The sequence below is a fragment of the Delphinapterus leucas genome, chromosome 10 (genome assembly GCF_059928025.1).
Source record: "Delphinapterus leucas isolate spDelLeu-1000000601 "Yukka" chromosome 10, BTC_Dleu_Yukka2, whole genome shotgun sequence".
Taxonomy (NCBI): Eukaryota; Metazoa; Chordata; class Mammalia; order Artiodactyla; family Monodontidae; genus Delphinapterus; species Delphinapterus leucas.
Window position 1 is genome coordinate 29216588 of NC_143138.1, and position 13648 is coordinate 29230235.

The 13648-nt window shown below is 43.5% G+C and overlaps 1 protein-coding gene across 1 annotated transcript in view; it reads left to right on the plus strand.

Annotated features, from left to right (window-relative positions):
• The window catches only part of TNFRSF21 (TNF receptor superfamily member 21), a 65559-nt gene that overhangs the window by 21791 nt on the left and 30120 nt on the right, over nucleotides 1–13648 (plus strand). The gene's annotated exons all lie outside the window — the stretch shown is intronic.

Sequence of the window (13648 nt, forward strand, 5' to 3'; positions counted from 1 at the left end):
TCTTTTCCCCTTGCTTCCAGATCCCCCGCCTCTCCCTCCCTAGTCCCTGTGGGCGGAAGGAATGGGAAATGCAAAGTTTCTGGAATCTCCTTTGAATACCAAGTGCTGTTTGATCTCAGTCGCATTACGAAAAAGGAGGTGGTCAGCATTCGACATAATAACGTTCAGAGAGAATAACTCCTCTGCCACCTGTCCCCGTGGCACATTTAGAGGACAGTGTTTTGGCATCAGAGACGTGAGAGTGACCTTTAGGGACTTTGTTCAACCTCATCATTTAACAAGTGAGGGAATCAAGTTCAGAGAGGTTTGGCTGCGTTGACCCAGGGGAGTCTTTTGTTCGGGACAGATGGGACTGAATCCATGTCTCCTGACTTTGGAGCCCTTGCTTCTCACAGGAGACTGCTCAGAAAATTGAGGGAGGAAAAAAACAACTTGTCTTAAATTTGCCTTGTTGAATTTGAACCTTGCTTTTAGGTTCCTATCACTTTTCTCACATGTACTTTTTCCCCCTTATATTTTTAGGATCACATTTCTGTCAGGAAGATCGAAAGGTCTTTTGGGTTTTAGACACTCAAAGCTTAGTATATCGGTTATCATCTGAGGCTGGGCCCTGTATCTTTTTCCTAGTTGTCAGTGTGTGCGGATATAGGCTGGAATTTTCAGTTCTTCCTCTTTTGAAGGCAAAAAATAGCTTATAGAACGTGTCCTAGCAGCTAAGTGTGATCTGAAGACTACAGTTTTCAGACTGTGGCAGTAACTTCCCTTAAATGATATTTCAGCTCAAAGTTTTGATAATCCCATTTGGGATCGTTTTCCTTAAAGATAAAGGGGAGGGCTTCCCTGGTTGCACAGTGGTTGAGAGTCCGCCTGCCGATGCAGGGGACGCGGGTTCATGCCCCGGTCCGGGAAGATCCCACATGCTGCGGAGCAGCTGGGTTCGTGAGCCATGGCCACTGAGCCTGAGCGTCCGGAGCCTGTGCTCCGCAACGGGAGAGGCCACAGCAGTGAGAGCCTCACGTAACGCAAAACAAACAAACAAAAAACAAACAAACAAAAAAGATAAAGGGGTAAGCTTAACTTCCTAAAAGGTGGTTTGGCCTTTTGTATTGAGTCTTAAAAATGTTTATACTCTTTGGCCCAGCAATTCTATTCTTGTGAATCTATCATAAAGATATAAACCAGAAATATTAAAAAAAAATTTAAGCACAAAGATCTTGAACTTTTAATTCAGCATTATTTGTAATAAATAAAAACTGGAAATACTCAAAGGGCTGGTTTTAGGGAAATGGCTATGTAAATTATGGCATATCTATATAGTAGAATATTATGTTGACATTGAAGATTTTATTATGAAGTTTTTTACTTTTTACCCATGACATAGGAAAATGTTTATACTAGGTTAAAGAATGGGAAGAAAAAAAAGCTCCGCACTACACACTTTATAGAATATTATCCTAGTTCTCTTAAAATTTGGGAATAAAGACTGAAGGAAATATGCCAAAATGACAATGATGTTTCTTCCAGTTTGGTGGGATTTGGTGAGATTTATGTGGATTTTTTTCCTTCTTTATTAGTTTTCTGTCTTTTCCCCAAATTTTCTATGATAAGTACATGCTACTTTTGTAATCAGAAATGTAGAGAAAGTTTAAAAGAACAACTCATTTTGCTTCTTTTTGCTAATTTGTATGAACGATCAAACCAAGTGAAAGTCAGACTGGGGTGAACCTCCGACTTGGGATGAGCCTATACAGACTTGAATAAAACAACCCTTTGCAGGCAACCATCTGGGCAAGGGAGGCTCCAATTCTTCCTCCTTTTTAATAAAAAATTTTTATTTGGATATAATCTCAAACGTATGGAAAAATTACAAAAATAGTACAAAGAATATCTATATACCTGTGCCCAGATTGACCTATTGTTAACATTTTGCCCTTTTGCATTATCATGTGCTCTCTTTCTATAAAAATATAAATTTTATATTATAAAATGTGCCATGTAGAATAATCTGTGTTATATATAATGTTATATAATATAATGTTCCATAGTACACAATATATAGCATGTATATGCACATATATACAGACATAAAATAATTTTTCTGAACCATTTTATGACCATTTATGCCTAGATTCTTCAGTATGTATTTCCTAACAGTAAGGATATTCTCTTAAAAAACCAGCACAGTTTTCAACTTCAGTAAATTTAACATGGATATAATATTTTAATTTGCTGTCCATATTCCATAGTTGTCAGTTGACCCAGTAAGGCCCTTGATAAACAGCATACTTTTTCCTCTGGTATAGGATCCTGCCTAGGATCCTATATTTCATTAAATTGTCCTTTAAGGTGGCCAGGCAGAACACTTGTTCTAATATATCTAATTAGCAGAAAACAGTGTTCACATTGTGCTTAATTATGTAAATATTTGGAACTCTCCTCTCATTATTCATTTTATTTTTTAATAAATTTATTTATTTATTTATTTTATTTTTGGCTGCGTGAGTCTTCGTTGCTGCACGCAGGCTTTCTCTAGTTGTGGCGAGCCGGGGCTACTCTTCGTTGTGGTGTGCGGGCTTCTCACTGTGGTGTCTTCTCCTGTTGCAGAGCACGGGCTCCAGGCACACAGGCTTTAGTATTTGCAGCACGCGGGCTCAGTAGTTGTGGCTTGAGGGCTCTAGACCACAGGCTCAGTAGCTGTGGTGCGCTTAGGTGCCTCGGAGCATGTGGGATCTTCCCAGACCAGGGATCGAACCCGTGTCCCCTGCATTGGCAGGCGGATTCTTAACCACTGCGCCACCAGGGAAGCCCTCACTTTATTAAAGAAACGACTCCATTACTTTAGTAGCTGGATTTATAGATTAGATTATGGTCAGCTATAGTTCTAAACTCTATTGCAGTGCAGTTTTCAGAATTCTTGAGAACACAGGGAGTTGTAGAAGTAAATCTGGTCCAGCAGCAGAAAGCAATTTAATACCATGATCTTAGGCATTCTTATGGCCACTGTAACCTTGTAAACAAACTACTATGTCTGTGTCCTTGAAACAATCCTATTTTGTAGAAAGAATGGAAGTGCCAAATTAAACAAAACCTGAGCCTACCTTCCGAGAAAGCAGTATTTCAGCAATACACTTTTCCAACTAAATCACAGTCGTCTCGCTCAGAAGTTATTATCCCTTCCAGTAGCTTAACCTTTTTCCCCGGGATTTTGCATTGGGAAGTTTATGTTTAAGGTGTTTTTTTAAGGAAGGCCTGTTTCCAAATTGCTATTCTCAAAGGTACACCCAGGTAAAATCCCATAACAAAGAGAGGTTCTGTTTCAGAAAAACCATTCCAGGTGCTCAGAGAGGCCTCTGGAAACAATACCGTGTTGATCTGATTGCAGTGAGTTCTGGGCAGCAGATAATCCTGTATAATAAGATCGTTTTCTGGTCCTTGTCCATTTCACACTGAATTGTTCAAGAGGATGAGGGTGGGGATAAAATCGCCTAGTCCTGTGTATTCTGTATAAGAGGTCGTGTAGGACCTCACTTAACCCTTACCCACCTTAAACAGATGGTGCCATGCTCCTGAATGCCTTGTAGACCCCCAGCACTGTGAAGCCAGCCCAGTGGTTCCCATCTTTCTCACCATCAAGAGCCTCTTTTGGTTCCACTCATCCCTCTCTGCCTTCCATGGGTTTACGGTTTTAAAGTTGAACTCCACAAAACTGCCTCCCTACTTCCATGGAATCCTAGTGTTGGAAACACATGACGAGACCTTATGTGGCCAGGAGGATGCGAGACTGAGGGGCTGTGGCATTTTGTATGTTTCCTTCCTTTCTGGAGTCATAGCTACTTTCTGTTGGTAGATTGGGACTGTACTGTGGTTTCCTGTAGTATGTCCTTTTCAGCAGCAGGAATTAATGTCCATTCAGAATTTATTTAAGAGTTTATTACTAGGTCCAAGTATCATCAAGATGTAAGTCTATTGTTAATGCTTAATGTGCCATGTTTTCGTCTTTTTCTTTTTGGCTACGTTGGGTCTTTGTTGCTGAGCGCGGGCTTTCTCTAGTTGCGGCGAGCAGGGGCTACTCTTTGTTGCAGTGCTCGGGCTTCTCATTGCGGTGGCTTCTCTTGTTGGAAGCACGGGCTGTAGGCATGCGGGCTTCAGTAGTTGTGACCCACGGGCTCTGTAGTTGTGGCTTGCAGGCTCTAGAGCGCAGGCTCAGTAGTTGTGACACACAGGCTTAGTTGCTCTGTGGCATGTGAGATCTTCCCGGACCAGGGCTCGAACCCATGTCCCTTGCATTGGCAGGAGGGCTCCTAACCATTGTGCCACCAGGGAAGTCCCTTTTTGTCGTTTTTAAAAATTTTAGTTCTTTTGATAACATAACCCAAGCATAATGGGGCAAGTGGGGGTCCAAATTGTTCAACTTAAAGATTAATGTGGGTTCATGTTATTTGGGAATTTACACGAAAAACAATATTTTTTTTGTCTGATCGCTTTGGAAACAAAAAGCACCAAAGTAAGGAGAGTGACACTTAGCATGTACGCACTGGCCGTCCATTGCACTGAGAAAGCCTCAAGTGATCTTAAAACAGTCACCTCATTCACTTCGTTAGGATTATGGATCATACAGAACAGTGTGGTCCTGTCCCAGTTAAGGACAGAGATGGCTTGAGAACGGGAGCCAGTGCCGTTCTCTCGGTGCTGTTTCTAATATGGGTCCTTGCTATTGACTTTCCTTCCTTTGTTCCTCTCCTCCCTTCTGCCTTCCCCACTTCTCTCTCTTCCTATTTGTGACCTGTAACTATTTGTGATGAGTATGAAGTTGGGTTCCCAGCAGCCCCGTTGCCCTTGGGATTTTGAGGGGAAGTTTGGAAAGCAGGTGAGGCGTGGGAATTGCCCTGAAATACTTGTGGAGGAGGTTCTGGATAGTGAGAAAGGGAGCAAAAAACGGACAATGTCTCTCTTCAGTCGCATTCCCTTTTTCTTTCAGACTTCAGGCTATGAAGAAAAATGAGGGGAAAAAAGGGTGAGAGACAAAGGAATTGGACTTACCTTGTTTAAACTGCACTTAGTTCCTGATGAGCACATTCATAGTCCTGGATCTTAGGGAGATCGGAAGCATGTGACAGGGACAGTAATCCTTCCCTGTGTAGTTTCTTAAAGCACGTGTTGTATAAAGACAGCGTCTCCTTTCAGTGGACGCAAAAGGGATTGTGAAGGTAGCTGGTGGATGTTTTCTCAAGCAGACCGTTTTGTACCTGCAGCAGCAAAAAGGCAAAGGGCTCATTCTGTAGAACGAGATACTATTTCTTTTTTTTTAATTTTTAAATTAAAAAAAATTTTTAATTGGAGTATAGTTGATTTACAATGTTGTGTTAGTTTGTGGTACAGCAAAGTGATTTGGTTATATCTATCTATCTATCTGTCTACCTATCTATCTACCTATCTATCTACATTCTTTCTTAGGTTCTTTTCCATTATAGGTTATTATAAGGTATTGAATATAGTTCCCTGTGCTATACATTAGGTCCTATGGTAGTCTGTATCTGTTAAACCCAAACTCCTAATTTATCCCTCCCTCACCCTTTCCCCTTCGGTAACCATAACTTTGTTTTCTATGTCTGTGAGTCTGTTTCTGTTTCATAAATAAGTTCATTAGTTCATTTGTGTCATTTTTTTAGATTTCACATATAAGTGATATTATACGGTATTTGTCTTTCTCTGCGTGACTTGCTTCACTTAGTATGATCATCTCTAGGTCCATCCATGTTTTTGCATAACTTTGACGTCCCAATCTGTACCTAAAGACTGTTCTTAGGGAAAACAATGCTGCTTAAGGAACAGGACAGAATTGGCTTAGTGCGCTTACTTAAAAGGTTCAGATATTGTCCTGGCACTGAGCTCTATTTTAGATCTTGAGTTTCTGGTAATGTATTTTTTATTTCTTCCATCCTTTCCCCCATCCACAACTCACTGCTCAAGCAAAGCAAAACAGGACATCATCCTGCCTTACCCAGCAAACAAGCAGATACACATCCCCTCCCATCTCTGTGGTCTTTAGGTTTTACTCCGTAACGACCATGTTCTCAGTTCTGGGTCCCTACAAATCCCAACAATAGGCTGAGAATAAATGCTTCCTTTCCTCCCAGAATTCTGATTCCTTACAAAAACCCAGCAATAGGCTGAGAAAAACTGCTTCCTTCTTTAGGATTGGCCCCGTGTGGGAGAAGTGGTTTTTATTGGGGCTTATGAAGGAAAACCATCCCTCAGTTTTGCAACTCTGCAGACTTCACCCTCTTTCGAGGGGAAGCAGGAAGATGCCATCGAATTGTAAGAGCGGAATTGTGACTGTGTGTCTCTTATAAATATTTCCCCGAAGTTGCGGGGGTTGGTTAGGGACAGATGCTGAGTAACTGACGTCTGTGCCTTGGATGCGTTGGAACAACATCAATCTACTCTTCAGTCAGGTTTCAGGAATGACATAACATTTTGCCTGAATTATTAAAACCACCATAAGCAGTGTTGAGAAATGAAGAACGAATGAAGTGCATTAGGAATTCAATAATAAGTACTTTTCCACTTTACATTTTTCTAAAGTGAGATTAGGGAGTGTTTGCTACCACCCACATAGGCAAGATCTTGAGGTGATTTTGGGGTGCAAAAGATGGAATAAACTGTGACTTACTAATATAATTTTCTAACCTTATAAGAAAGGTTTCTGCTACCATTAAGTTTTCATTGTCTACTTTTCTTTAACAAAGACTTGTATCGTGCTTACTGAATGCCATATCCTGTTCTAAGCATTTTTTATAAATATTAACTTGATTTTCTTAACCATATGAGGTAGGCCACTATCATGGCCATTTTATAGGTGGGAAAACTGAGGTACAGAGAATCACTTGCCCGAGGTCGCACAGCTACAAAAGGGCAGTAGCTAGGCTTTAAACCCAGGCACTGATCTGACTCTGGACACTGCCCCTTGATTCTTAGAATCTGGATTTATTTTTCTGGTTCTTGGCATCTGGATTTTAATTTTTCCAATGTTAGAAATTTCTAGTTTCTATGGTTGATTTTTTTAAATTGTGCTCAATCAAGAAAATTTTATTTCCCTTAGCAAAACCCAGCTTGTTCTGAAATAAAACAACTGAAAAATTGTCACCAATAATGAGTTTTCCTCCATAGAAATCACCCCGATTTCCTACTTTTCACTGTTTTCTTGGATTGCTTGAAATGGAAAAATTCTAAAGCCAGATACCCAATGGCTGAAGGCTCTGAGGGCTGTTTGAAAACATAAAGGCTGTTTCAGATAAGTCAGAGGTGATGGAGTCGTGCTAATTGGAACTCACATCTGTTGAACTTGGTGGTAGTTTTCTCAGCCCCAGACGGCAGCAGCTGCAACCAAAGAAACGCTCCTCCCTTTGCCAAAAGGCTCCTGGACTCCAAATTCTAGACAGTCATCCTGTCTGTCAGCCCAAATTTCCTACGGGAAGTAGACTTGAAGTGTAAACACCGGGAAGCCGGGCTGAAGGGAGCAGATTATTCCATTTAAGAGGTTGCTGTGCCCTTGCTCTGCCCCCAGGGCCGCAGTCATTTTCTGGGAGCAGGCAGGAACAGGCGGGCTGTTCTCCATCCCATGCTCCCCAACCCCGGTCTTTGCCACCTTTGCTTCCGGTAATGCTACTTCCAGCCGATGGCACCTTTCGGTTGAACCTCTAAGATGTTTGAGAATTATAAAGCACACACAACCACTGCAGTAGAAAAGCCTCTTATTGCGACAGCCTCAAAAGCATTATCTCGTGCACAGAGTCTAGAGTCTGTCATACAGAGTGAAGTAAGTCAGAAAGAGAAAGACAAATACCGTATGCTAACACATATATATATGGAATTTAAGAAAAAAAAATGTCACGAAGAACCTAGGGGTAAGACAGGGATAAAAGACCCAGACCTACTTGAGGATATGGGGAGGGGGAAGGGTAAGCTGTGAGAAAGTGAGAGAGAGGCATGGACATATATACACTACCAAACTTAAGGTAGATAGCTAGTGGGAAGCAGCCGCATAGCACAGGGAGATCAGCTCGGTGCTTTGTGACCACCTAGAGGGGTGGGATAGGGATGGTGGGAGGGAGGGAGACGCAAGAGGGAAGAGATATGGGAACATATGTATATGTATAACTGATTCACTTTGTTATAAAGCAGAAGCTAACACACCATTGTAAAGCAATTATACTCCAATAAAGATGTAAAAAAATAAAAATAAAAATAAAGCACTAAAAAGAAAAAAAAAAGAAAGAAAGGTGTGGCCTTTGCCCTTGGAAGGCTGTTGTCCTCCCCAGGCCCACCTACCAATGGCTTCTTCCTCTAGGCTTTAGAGGACAGGTGTTTATGTTTTAAATGTATATTTTTTTCTCTAATTTATTGAACAGCTTTTGAATTTAAGCTGTTTGGGATACTGAAAAACACATAAGCATTTTCCCCACGTAGGGCTAAAATACAAGTAGAAAAGAAAATCCTTACAAATGAGTGTCCTTGAATCAACCTGGTCAGGTATTATGTAAGCAGATTTTGCAGAGAAGGAGGAATTTCTCTAATTCTGTTGATTGTTCTTCACGAGTAATTGGTCGTTACCCTTGCAGCGTATGAACAGAATTTGACGTATTAGGTTGTTGATGGTATGTCAGATTGTAAAAATTAGGCGGGTTCAAGTTTATAAATTAAAAAAATAATAGTTCTTACTATATTTCGTCAAATCTAAGACACCACTGATTGTGAGACGCACCATTATTTTATACACCACTAAGGAAAAAAGCACACTGCAACCAAGCTACGGAAAGGCATTGGTCAAAAACATATATATCACTTATACGTGGAATCTAAAACGCTGATACAAATGAACTTATCTACAAAACAGAATTAGACTCACAGATTCGGAGAACAAATTTGTGGTTATCAAAGGGAGAAGGAGTGGGGGAGGGATAAACTGGGAATTTGGGATTAACAGGTACATACTACTGTATATAAAATAGATAACCAACAAGGACCTACTACTGTATAGCACAGGGAACTATATTCAATATCTTGTAATAATCTATAAGGGAAAAGAATCTGAAAAAGAATACCTATCTATCTATCAATCTATCTATATCTGAATCACTTTGCTGTATACCTGGAACACTGTAAATCAACTATATTTCAGTTTTTAAAAAGTGCATTTAGATGTTTTAGCACCTCTAAAATATGGTAGCAATGTTTTAGCCCCAATCTGGCCTCTTTTCCACGTAGTCTGACAGCACGATTCTCACTGCATTGTTCGGTTTTGAGTTTTCCTCTACGGCCTACTGGGTCCCTTGGTTCCCTTCTTCCTGAAACACTTCCTTCCTTTGGCTTCCTGGACTCCACCCTCTCTTGCTCTCCTCCCACCTCTCTGGCTGTTCCTTCTCCAGCTCCTTGGCTATTTCCTCCTCTTGGACCCCACCTCTGAATAATGGAGAGCCCCGGGGCTCAGGACTCAACCCTCTTTTCTACCCTCACACACCCCTTCCCTGGGTGACCCATAGCTTTAAATGCCATCTGTCTTCTGCTAATTCCCAAGTGCATCTACCCAGCCTGGATCTTGTACCCGAACTCAACATACAGATAGCCTCCCACCTGCCTGATGGACCCAGATGTCCAAGAGGCACCTCCCACTTAAGATGTGAAAACCTGAATCCCGAACTGTGCTGTTCACACCAGTTGCCCGGCGCAGAAAATGGCCCCGCTGGTCTTCCTGCTCCTCCGAGCAAAACCTTAGCATCATCCTTAACTCCTTTCCTGCTTTCTCACCCCATATTCAAGCCATTAGCCAATCCAATCAGCACTACCTTCAAAATAGATGCAGAAGGCCACCATTTGCCCTCATTTCCACAGCCACCACCCTGGCCCCAAGGCACTGTCACCTCCCTCCTGGATCATTGCCATGGCCTCTGAACTGGTTGCTCCACTTCTGCCTGTGCCCCTTTTAGTTTATTCTTTTCACAACGGCCAGAGTGATCCTGTTCCATGTAAGTCACATCGCGGCAGTCCTGTCCTTGAAATGTCAAAATCCCCAGTGACTTTTCACTGCACGGGGAGCGGCAGCCTGAAAGCCCAGTGCAATCTGTACTCCCCTCCTGGCCATTCGTATCTAGCCTCTGACGCCCACCACGCTCCCCACCACTCACTGTTGCAGCCACGCTGGTCTTCCTGCCCTCTTTGTACGTGCCAGCACCCATCCTCCCTTTCTACCTGCGGCTCCCTCCGCAGGACTTGCTCCCTCACCTCCATTAGGGCTCGATCCCAACGTTAGCTCAGTGGAGCCTTCTTTGAGTTATCAGGGAGAAGGTCCCATATCTAAAATTGCAGCCCTGCCCCCTCGGTCCCCTTCCCCTGCTGTCTTAGCACTCCTGGCTGTGCAACGTATGGAATATTTTATTACTTCCCACGTTCCCCAACAGAATGCAGACTTCACCAGGAAAAAGGATTTTGTTTTGTCTCATTCGCTGCCACGTCCGCAATGCCCAGAATCGTGTCTGGTGCTCAGTAAGGGCTCAGTACATTTTCATTATATGAATAAACGAACAGCTTCATACAGAGGCTGAGACAGGGAGGAAGAGGGCATTTTGTGTTGTTTTGTTTTCCTCCTGGAATGAAAGAAAAGGTTATTAGTTTTGTCCTCACAGCCTCAGTGAAATTTATATCTTCCATTCCTACTGCTTTGATAGAGTTTGCCCTTGGTAAACAGTTCTTCCATTAACCACGAGACCTTTGCACGGTGGTTTTTAGCGGCTCCCGAGATTCATCTGAGCTTGTAATGATTGCCTATTGAACCTTCAACAAGATACTGATGAATTCAGCTTTGGAAATCACTTTTGGGGTTTCAGATGAAATCTAAACAGTTCCTCCAACTTTTTACCTCAATAGGGAAGGAGTATTTTTAACTTGGGGCCAACCAAGTTCCTGGCGTGGATGAGAAACAGTTTCCTGTGTGATGCTTTGGGAGTGATCACTTTAGATATAGTATGTTTTTTGCCTTTTGTTTTTGTTTTTGGCCACGCGGGATCTTAGTTCCTTGACCAGGGATCGAACCCATGCCCCCTACGATGGAATCGTAGAGTCTTAAACTCTGGACCGCCAGGGAAGTCCTGATATAGCATGTTTTAACCATCCTATGACATGCTGGTTACTGCAAAAAAAAACCATGCACATGTGGGGTTGTTGCTTTTAGGAGCATTTACTATGTTATCAGGCCAGCCAGACCGTGGCCTGGATAGCTTATCTCTGGAGGAGGTTTCCGCCATGGTGGGACCTCTTTGCCTCGTGAGCTCTGGGCCCTCACATGGATTCAGTGGACCGCCCTCAATGGGAAGAGGGCGCCAGCAGAGGGAGAGGTTATTGCACAACGGCTGGGTTCCTGTGCCAGGAAGCCCACGTTTCCCCCATTGGCAGCCACACGTGGGCCTTTCTTCTTGTCATCATAGAGACTGTAGATCTGGCAGGGCTACACAGCAAGGATGTGCATTTGGTCCCTCTCATTTTTAGGGACTTAAGTTACAGGGGCTAATGGGATAACAAATGGTGGGGAGGAGGTTCAGGCAAGAGGGGAGGGATGTAAAAAGGCTCTCATTCATTCATTCAGAGATACTCATTGTACTTTTGTTATGTGCTAGGCTCCGGGAGTAGCTGGGGATAATGGTGATCGAAGCAGACATGGGGCTCGGGCAGAAGGTGGCCAGAAAAGGCATCTCTGAGGACATGACCATTGTACAGGGAAGGCCATCATGGCATGCTAAAGCCAGACTTTTTTTTTTTTTGCGGTACGCGGGCCTCTCACTGTTGTGGCCTCTCCCGTTGGGGAGCACAGGCTCCGGACGTGCAGGCTCAGCGGCCATGGCTCACGGGTCCAGCCGCTCCGCGGCATGTAGGATCCTCCCGGACCGGGGCACAAACCCGTGTCCCCTGCATCGGCAGGCGGACTCTCAACCACCAGGGAAGCCCTACCATGGCTTCTGAATGATGGCACTCATTTCAGATATTTATCTCCAAAAGGAAGGAGCGTTAATACCTTCTCTTGAAAAGGTCAATTCAGGTTCGTATTAAAAGAGGAGGAACTTTTTTTGCATACTGACGTTGACATTGAGCCTCCGATGAGGGTTGTCACCCAGATTATATCTGATTCAGGGTTTTATAACGCATGGGAAAATGCCATGTCTTCCACAATAACCCAACTGCTCACCTTGTGCCTTTTCCTTGAGCTCCCTCACAGCAGAGCTGGGCAGAGCCCGCTCATTTGGAAGAACCCCCCCGAGTCCTGTTATGATGCCCTGTGTGTGGTGGGGGGCGGCGTTGACCTCTCACATGTGCCTTTCTGTGGGTGGTGCCCCTCTTGTGCAGAGGTGCCCCTTCGGACACATACTGGTGAGGTTCTGAAAAACCCAGGAGGCGAGGATGCTGGTGCCCGGCCTCATTGTTCAGCGCCTGTGGTCCTGGTGCTAAAACCGATGTCTATGCAGAACGCCTCCCGCCTGTCAGCTTCGTTGCCCCAGTGACTCTTGTCCAGAAACGGAGGGGACAGAGGAAGGAGACCCAAAGTGCTTTGCAGGTTTAATACTTGACCCCGTACATCTCCTTACCCAGCCTATGACAGAAGAGATGGTATTTTCGTTTTACTGGTGAGCACACTGAGATCTTAGAGGTCATTTGCCCCATGCCACACAAGTAACAAGTCATGGAGCTTGAAACTGTATCTTGGGATCAGCAAGTTTATGATCTTTCTACTACCTGCATCTTAAAAGTCACAAGCCATTTCCCTGGTGCCAGAACCACCTTCTCATACACAGCCCCTGGCAAGTACAGCCCCTGGTTTATAGGGCTTGGCTGCGTCACGACTTCTTTGGAAACTTCAGCCGTTCTCCAGAGCTCCAGGACCTGCCGTCACAAGAAAAGCGAAGTTAAGCTCGTTGCCTATCAGTCAGCACTTCTGTGCGTTGACGGTTGTATAGCTTTTCAACCTAAGAAAAAAAGAGATTTGGCATCAGGCTAAACAAGTTAGATTAATTCAACACATGGTGACTGTCTCCATTCTAGATGAAAATTGTTGGAACGCTGATGGACAGATGACCAGGGCACCCAGCCACGCAGAGATTTGGTCTCTATTTTACTATCATTTCACATTGAGATTGATCATTGGGGTAGGAACTTTCATTTGGGGGGCTTTGTGTGTGTGTTTCTTTTAACAATGCTTTTCTAAATCTTTCTGCCGTTTGACAGTCTAGCTGTGGTCTCTTTAAATTGCTACAGTTTCAGGGGGTGGAGAACTTTAGCACGTGGGCTCACTTGTACTGCTTATGGCCGCTGTCACCTAACAAGAGAGTTGAGAACTTGCAACAGAGACTGTATGGTTCTCAAAGCCTAAAATACTTATTCTTGTCCTGTACAGAAAAAGCTTGATGAAACTTCCTTTTTTTTAAAAAAAAAAGGGTACCATAGTTTTAAAGGAAAGAACTACACCTGCTAGCCCTAAAGAAAAACTTTCCAAGCACCTGCTTGGTCAGTAATAACAGGCCAGGAAGACGTACACGCACCATGGTCTATGCCGAGTGCATTCATATGTGCACTGTGCCCTAGGAGCATAGTTCCAGCGAATAGC